Source organism: Delphinapterus leucas, chromosome 11 (genome assembly GCF_059928025.1).
Source record: "Delphinapterus leucas isolate spDelLeu-1000000601 "Yukka" chromosome 11, BTC_Dleu_Yukka2, whole genome shotgun sequence".
Taxonomy (NCBI): Eukaryota; Metazoa; Chordata; class Mammalia; order Artiodactyla; family Monodontidae; genus Delphinapterus; species Delphinapterus leucas.
In genome coordinates this window covers 97,912,664-97,921,112 of record NC_143139.1, presented here as the reverse complement: position 1 = coordinate 97,921,112, position 8,449 = coordinate 97,912,664, and the positions used below count along the sequence as shown (strand labels likewise).

The window sequence follows — 8,449 nt, the reverse complement described above, 5'->3', positions numbered from 1 at the left end:
TACATACCATGAACATATGTGATTTATCCCAAGAATACACGGTTGGTTCAACATATGCAAATCTATCAGCGTAACACCATATTAATAGAATAAGGGACAAAAGTCACGTGATCAGCTCAATAGAGCAAAAAAAGCATTTGACAAAATCTAACACCCTTTCATGAAAGAAAAAAGCCACACTCAACAAAGTAGGAACAGAAGGGATTTTCCTCAACCTGATCAAGGGTGTCTATGAAAAACCCACAGCTAGCATCATACTTAATGTTAGAAGACTGAAGGCTTCCCCCTAAGATCAGGAACAAAACAAGGATGTCCACTCTCATCACTTCTATTCGACATGGTACCAGTCAGTACAGCCAGTGCAACCAGGCAAGAAAAGGAAATAAAAGGCATCCAGGTTGGAAAAGAATAACTACCTCTATTTGCAGATGGCATGCTCTTAGATATAGAAAATACTAAAAAAAAAAATTCACAGAAACCTATTAGAACTAATAAATGAATTCAGCTAGGTTGCAGGATATAAGATCAGTATACAAAAATCAATTGTATTTCTATACACTAGCAATGAACAATCAAAAAATAAATTTAAGAAAACAATTTGATTTACAATACATCACAAAGAATAAAATACTTAATAAATTTAACAAAAAAGTGCAAAACTGGTGCACTGAAAACTATAAAACATTATTGAAAGAAATTTAAAACATTCAAAAAATTGGCAAGCTATCCATGCTCTTGAATTGGAAGGCAATACTGTTAAAATGGCAATACTTCCCAAATTGGCCTACAGAGACAGCACAATCCCTATTGAAATCCCAGCTGCTTTTTGGTTTTTTTTTTTGCAGACATGGACAAGCTGATTCTAAAATACGAAAATTCAAGGGACCCAGAAGAGCTGAAACAATCTTGATAAAGAAGAACAAAGTTGGAAGAATCACACTTCCCAATTGCAAAACTCACCGTAAAGCTGTAGCAATAAAGATCGTGTGACACCAGCATACAAATCAGTGGAATAGAATTGAAAGTCCAGAAATAAACCCTTAGGTGTATGGTCAGTTAGTTCTTTACAAGGGTCCCAGGGCAATTCAATGGGGGAAAGAATAGTCTTTTCAACAGATGATTCCCGTCTGTGTGGAGCCATCAGGGAAGGCTTCCTGGAGGAGGGGATCAGAAGGAGGAACAGAGCAGGAAAAGCACTGGGCAGCAGGAACTGCCTCGCGTTGTCTGCACACCCTATTAAGATCCCGTGGCCCTGGAGGGTGCGGAGGGCGGGGTTATACCTACGGTTACACAGGAAGAGACTGGGGTGAGAAGTTAAGCCACAAGACTGCCTTCCCAGAGCTGGAAAGAGCTAGAGCTGGGATGTGAGCTGCCTCCGCTCCTCTGCCCTAAGGGGGCCCCTCCCTCTTTCCACTTCCCCACAGCTGCCCAGATGAGGCTGCACAAAATGCACATGTCCGTTTCCATTGTCCCACTTCAGGGATGGCAGGCAGGCAAAGACTTCTTGAATCTCTGACTTCCCCTTAATATTTTGCCTTAATTAGCTTGTTCTAAGGTGATGGCTTTCTGTTGTGTGCTTTTGAACTTCAGCGAATTAACACTTGTGAATAGGATTTGCTTATGAATTTTAATGACTTTCATTCATTCATAGTCCAAACAAATTACATATTTGGTGCTTTATTTAATATGTTTATTGCAATTTTATGATAGTCATTTGCAATGAAACAACATAAAATATTAATTTAAAGAGGCAATCGCGGGGACTTCCCTGGTGACACAGTGGTTAAGAATCCACCTGCCAATGCAGGGGACACGGGTTCGAGTCCTGGTCCGGGAAGATTCCACATGCTGCGGAGCAACTAAGCCCGTGCGCCACAACTGCTGAGCCTGTGCTCTAGGGCCCATGTGCTGCAACTACTGAAGCCCATGTGCCTAGAGCCCATGCTCCACAACAAGAGAAGCCTGTGCACCGCAACGAAGAACAGCCCCCGCTCGCCGCAACTAGAGAAAGCCCCCGCATAGCATCAAAGACCCAGTGCAACCCAAAAAAATCCAACATGGGTCTTAAAGATCATCAGATTTTTATGTAGAAACAGATCACATGCAAGTTTCTAACAAGAAACTACTAACAAATGAAATTGAGCATACGCCTCTCCGGGATCCACCACCCTCCAGGCCCTGTACATCGTGTAGCTCAGACCCAAGTGCCCAACGGTGGTTGTACGGTTAAAACAACCCCTTCATCTTCCATCATTTCAGGTGCCCTCAGCACCTGGCCTGGTGCCAGAGGCAGAAAATAGGAGGAGGACAAGGGGCTCGTCGCTGAGCAGGGAAAGCAGCTGGCGGGACTCCCCACAGCAGCCTGCTCAGATCTGGGTTGCGATAGAGGGGGGCCCTTTATGCAGTCTAGAGCATCAGGGAAGGCTTCCTGGAGGAGGTGAGATGAGTCTTAAAAGAGACAAAGTTGGCATGGACAGTTGGCCCAGAATCGTTTCCAAGGAGTGAAGATTAAAGATCACATCATCCAACTTGCTGATTTTAGAAATAAGGAAACAAGCTGAGAGGGGGAGTGAGTTCAAGGTCATGTGGCCTAATAAGGGTAAGATCAGGCAGGAAGGGTAGGACACACCGTGGTAACAAGAGTCTCTAAATACTGGCAGCTGAACCCCACAGAAGTTCACCCCTCACTTGTGCCCTCCCGCAGCGTGGGTGTCAGTGGGAGGCACTCTGTGGTCACTCAGGGACGCAGCCAGCGAGGCACCATCTCCACCCGGCTTCCGTCACCACGAGAGGCGAACTATGAACTGGCCCCTGAAGCTCCCTCCAGGAGGTGACCCGCCCCGTGGCCACTCCTGTCTCCTTGGCCAGAGCAAAGCACGTGGCCACACTTCTCGTGGAAGGTGGTGGGAGGTGTCCCAGCGTGGCCTGTGGGTCGGGGGCCAGAACCGCCCAGTGAGCAGTGGTGACGAAAGCTGGGCCGAGGACCCCAGGCCCCCGGTCCCCTCCCTGCCCACGGCTGGGTCCTCTGCACACAGACACACACAGCAGCGGGCACTCCGGCCTCAGTGTCAAGCTCACACTTCAGTTTTCCTGCGGGGTTAAGCTCGGATGCAGAGGCCAAGGTCTGGAGAGAACTTCCCGGCACACGGAAGCATCCCACCCTCCCAGAAAACAAGGGCAGACCACGTGGAGGCTCACTTACTATCGCAGACTGATGTCAAACCGCTGGGTGGGCAGAGGGCGCCGCGGCAGGGCCGTCTTTGTGGGAGGGGGCAGCCTGCCCGCGTGCAGGTTCCGAAGCTCCTCGTCGTATCTGTGGACACAGAGGAAGCACAGCTGTCACCCTGCAGGCGAGAAGCCTCGGGCCACAAGGGGCTGGCTCCAGGTGCTGTTGGGGGCAGATGCCCCACAAAGGTCTGCAGGACACCTGAGCGTTCCGATCTTCTGGGCCCACGTGCCTTACGGCTGTCTTGCACATGCACACACAGGAACACACACAAGCCAGCAAGGGTCATCCGACCTCTGTCAAATGTCCAGGCTCTCCTACCAGCCCCTGGCCAATACTTCACCCACGTGTCTACACAAGAGCTTCTCTCTGCAGGAAACACCTCTCCCTGGACTCTCGATGTAGCCAACAGTCCCTCTGAAACTCACTTCAGAAGTCACCTCCTCATGGAAGCCTTCCCTGACATCCCCTCTTCACCGGTCCCCTCCCTAGCTGGGTTCAGCCCTTCTTTCGGCTCCTACTGTCACCGACTCGTGGCCCCACTCCCTGCGAGTGTCCTGTGGGCAGACACTCCCTACACGGCTCTAATATCCCCAGCGCCTGTGACTTGGCACCCAGAGGGAGCGCGACATCTCCACTCCCCCTGCGGGGCTGCCGGCCTCACCTGCGTGCAGCTTGGCGAGGACCCTGCACCCTCTCTGGGGGCTCCATTGAGCCCCCAGAGAGGGTGATGCAAAGGGCAGAGGGTGCTCAGGCAGGGCTCAGAGACTGAGCTCCACCCGGAGCTAACGGTGGGTCGGGGACCGACCACACACCTTCCTGGGCTCCCTCCGCCCACCTGACGCCCTGTCCAAGTGGGGGACCACTGCTGTATAAAACAAAGCAGCAGACACGTTAACTAGGCTTCTAGCCGGAAGCACCAGGTGGGCTGTCCTCCAGAACACCTGCAGTGGGCCTGGGAACATTTCATGCTGTCCACGGTGCCATCCACACACCCGAGAAATCGCCCCCGTTCTCTGCTCCAAAGCAAGAACGGCAAACGCCAAGGCAGCGAACAGCAGTTGCCACCGTGGCTGACTTTTTTCGTTAAGCAGTTTTGCAGTGGTGGGTGAGGAGCACATCTCATCCGTGTACACAGCCATCCTCAGCCTCGCTGCTCTGAGTCAGCAGTTAGCATCTTTTACTGTGAATCTTTGTTGAGGCCGCAGATTTCGGAACCAGATCTGGCCGGGCACACGTCTGAAAATTAAGCCTTCAGCGTTACCGGGATGGGACGGAGGCCCAAGGAAGCTCGAGGGCGTAGCCCACGCCTCCCAGGACAGGATCTCACTCACTGCAGAACCTCCGGGGGGACGGTCAGCTGGTCGTATTTGAGGTGTTCACGGAGCTCACTCAGATAGTTGAAATAGGTGACCTTCTCCCCAAACTTGTGACTAGAAACAACAGAAGCAAGAGAATAAAGAAAATGATTAGATGACGGGGCCCGGGGGGAGGGGCTGGCAGCAGGAGCCCTGGAAGAACAGCGCTGGCGTTTCTCATATTAAGGAAACATAAATGCTGACACAACCTAAACCCAGAACATAATGGAAGCAGTGCACGTCTGCAGATGTTCCGCTTTCATAAGAGCTCGGATGCATCAAACACGCTTGAGAATCTCATCTGCATAAAGATAAATATTTGTCTCCAGTCTGAATGGCCGTGAATTCGTACAGATGTAGGAGAGCACAGAGCCAGGAAGCCCTGTGCCCACGGCTCCCGGAGGGCGCGCACAGGGCATCGCGGGGCCCGGTTTCTGGGGTCGGCAGTGGCTTCACTTTTGAACATCTCTCTGCGAGTCACATCTTCCTGACTGTGGGGACCAAGCAAGACACCCTCTGATTTCTCTCCAGGACGGTCACCCTGGGCAAGTCCTGGCCGAATTCACTCACATCCCCTTGAAAGCAGGGGTTCTCCTACACAAGTAGTGAGGCTATTTACATACACTTGTCCACTGCCTGACACCTGGTAGACATCACGACCCGGCACGATGACTAGTAAGGAGCCTCAGGTTACCCAGCTGAAAAGTGGGGAGAAGAACAGGAGGCTCAGCTGGGTGAGAAGTTCGACGCCAGGCCCAGCCTGCGCCTCGTAAACGGCCGCCCCCTGACTGCTCCGCCGTTTACAGCTTCACTGACATGTCACTGACACGCACGCAGCTGGATATATGTCATGTGCACCATTCGATGAGTTTGGACATGTGCGTACACTGCGATACCATCACCACAACCAGGTAACAGGCGCAACCACAGCCTCTAAAGGTTTCCTTGTGCCCCTTCATGTGCAATGCTGTATGTGCATGCGTGTGTGTGTGTGTGTATGTGATAAGAACACGACACGAGATGCACCCTCTCCAGGACACCTCAAGTGTGTGACGCATCGTCAGCCCAGGCTCTCTGCTGTCCTGCAGATTCTCTAGAACCTCCTCACCTTGCATAACCAAAACAGCTGTCTTATCTCAGACCCGCTGGAGCCCAGAGCCCACGGGAGGCCGAACCACGGGCACCGGCTCCCCCTAGTGCAGGAGGGGGAGTCAGACCAGGTGCCCAGGCCCCTAGCCCCCAGCCCTGACAGAGGGGGCCTGGCATGAGCCGGCTGCGGGGACAGAGGTGTCGGCTTTAGAGCTGCAGGGAAGCCCCTCGTGCAAACTCCCGCCCACACAGGAGCCCCCTTCAGCTTTCTCTCTGCGTTTCTGCCTGTTCCCCCTCCGACCCCAAACCGACCAGGCATCTGTTGGACACCAGGTTCTGCAGATGCAGGCGGGGCCGCCTTCCTGCCTCTCACACCCAGAGAAGAGCCTCTTCGCAGCCCATCTAGGCGCTCGGGTGGACGAGCACCCCCAGAACTGCTCGAGGAGAAGACCCCAGCAGCCCCCGCCGCCTGCCAGCATTCGGCCGCCTGCACGGCCGGGACGACACAGTGGGACCTTTTGCTTTGCTCAAAAGGATGTTAGCGTCTCCTTAGCTGGTTTGGTTTCTAAACAACCTCAGAGTACCCTCCACCCAAAGCACTGACTATGTGACCTGCAGGCCCTCGCACGTATTTACCCATTTATTTAATCCTCACAACAAGCCCATGAGACAGGTACTAACATGCCCATTTTACAGAGGAGTCAGCTGAGGCTGGCAGAGGAGAACCAGTAAGGGGCAGAGCCTGGCTCCGGAGTTCACCCTCTGACCCGCACTGTCCTGTCCTCAGAAAGCCACGTACCCCCAGCGATCATCAGCTTCGATGTAAGAATGATGCGAAGCTGACCTCACGCAGTACGTGGTTTGTGTTCAGCAATGTGGAAGCAACTTCAATGCCCAGACTCACCCGGGCACAGGTCCTTGGGACCAAGCCCTCAGGGACAATTCACTGAGCCCATCCTTCCCCAGACGGAACCCAGATGGAGATCTCTGACTTCACACAGAGAGTCCTTGAGCCGTTGAGAATGCCTCCTCGTTCCTGAAAGGATGGCCGCTCTTGCATTTCTCAACTTTTTCAAGAAAGGAGAAACAGGAAGATGTGGTTGCCCGGCTCCCTGATCCACACTGGACACTTGTGGTAAAAGCAGGCACCTCTCTCCTGCCCCCGGGTTCTGCCCACAACGTGCCGAGTTCTTCTTGGGATCTCGACATGTCTGCGTGCGTGCTCAGTGTAGGAAGTCATGAACCAAATCACTGGTTGAGCTTCAAGGACAAGGACTGATTTCTTTACCCATCTCAGAAGTAGGAGCGCACATCTGGCCACAGGACAGCCACCCGCTTGGATGGGGCGAGGGAGGATGATGTCCATGGTGTCGCTTTTTCCCTGAAAAGCCATGAAAAAGACTAAGCATTAGGGCTCATCCTATCATGGCCGAGAAGCCCATAGAGCACCTCTGAGTCAAGTACAAACAGGAGCTCCTTCCTCCAGGCAGACGCCTTCCAGCGCTAGGTGAGAAGAGACCCGCTTGATAGTAGCCCTTCATGTCAATGCCCTTGGGCAGTGAACAACCTACACAACTGTTCACGGCGGCCATGCTTACCACTTCCATCTGGTGGTGAAGGTTTCTGAGGCAGGTGCCTGGAAAGAGCACAATGTATCAGTTGTTGTCAGAGGTACTTTTTTTTGGATTGAGGTGAAATTCTTAGCATTAACCGTCTTAAAGCGAACAATTCAGTGACATTTAGTACATTCACAACATTGTGAGATCATGGCCTCCATCCGGTTCCAAAACCTTCTCACTGCTCCGAAGAAAGCCCATACCCATTAGGCAATCATTCCTCCTTCCCTGCCCCGCCACTGCCAGGAACCCCACCTGCTTTCTGTCTGTCGGGGGTACTTCTGTCTTTACCAGAAAACAAATCCTCAACTCATCCCTGGCCCAGCAGCGGTACCCTCGGTGAGAGTTGACCCACAGGTCATGGATTATTTGATGTCGCAAAAGGAATAATCTGGCAATGGAACGTGCCCAATCTCAGAGGACCGCAGGAGACGAATTCTCCGGGATCGGGCATCCTCTGTCCTGTGTGCTCCGTAAACACACAGTGGGCTGAGAGCAGTGTCAGCTGCTCAGGAGGACGGGGTGGGGAGCGCCTCCTGGGAGGGCAGCTCACCGGCCGGGGTAACGGGCTGCCTGGGATTCTGGCTCGCCTCGCGAATTCCGCGGCCAAGCCCATCACGCGGCAGCAGTGGTAGCTAAAGACCCTCTAGGCATCCGCTACCAGCAAGGCTCTTGCTGTCGCCATTCTATCTTCAGCATCTCTTGGAAGATTCTTTAACGAACTAGGTTGGATGGCTGGGTCAGGGGTATTCTCATGAAACAAGCAGCCCAAAGGCTTCCAGATGCTCCTATGATCCAACTGTGTCTTTGTTCGCTTTGAGCCGCGGGCCCCAGGCCACGGCCGCTGGGCACCACGCTGTGGGTGGACAAACGGGGCTTCCACGGTCGAGGGGGAAGCGGGTCTGGAAGCAGCCCTGGCAGAGCCCCCGGCGCTGTGGCCCCCGAGCCGGCCCAGCAGCAGGCGAGTCTGCCCCCGGCCAGCCTTTCCTCCTCTCTGTCCCCCACAAGGGGACGCAAACATTTCCAGGGATGCCCAGACATGGGCCAGGGTTAGGCTGCTTGAGTGAAATGCAATCGGCACGTTGTCAGGGACCACAGTCCGAGGCCCGGAGCACCCACACGAGCCCCACGGGCGCAAGAATGTCCCAAACGTGGGACGC

General features: G+C 53.3%; 1 long non-coding RNA gene across 1 annotated transcript; it reads right to left on the bottom strand.

Annotated features, from left to right (window-relative positions):
- Positions 1-495: 495 nt before the first annotated feature.
- On the bottom strand, positions 496-8,183 carry LOC111186238 (uncharacterized). Its single transcript, XR_016395075.1, has 3 exons — positions 6,962-8,183; positions 4,561-4,659; positions 496-4,465 (listed from the first exon to the last, which is right to left on the bottom strand). It is a non-coding gene; the product is annotated as an uncharacterized LOC111186238 (long non-coding RNA).
- Between the last annotated feature and the right edge of the window lie 266 nt (positions 8,184-8,449).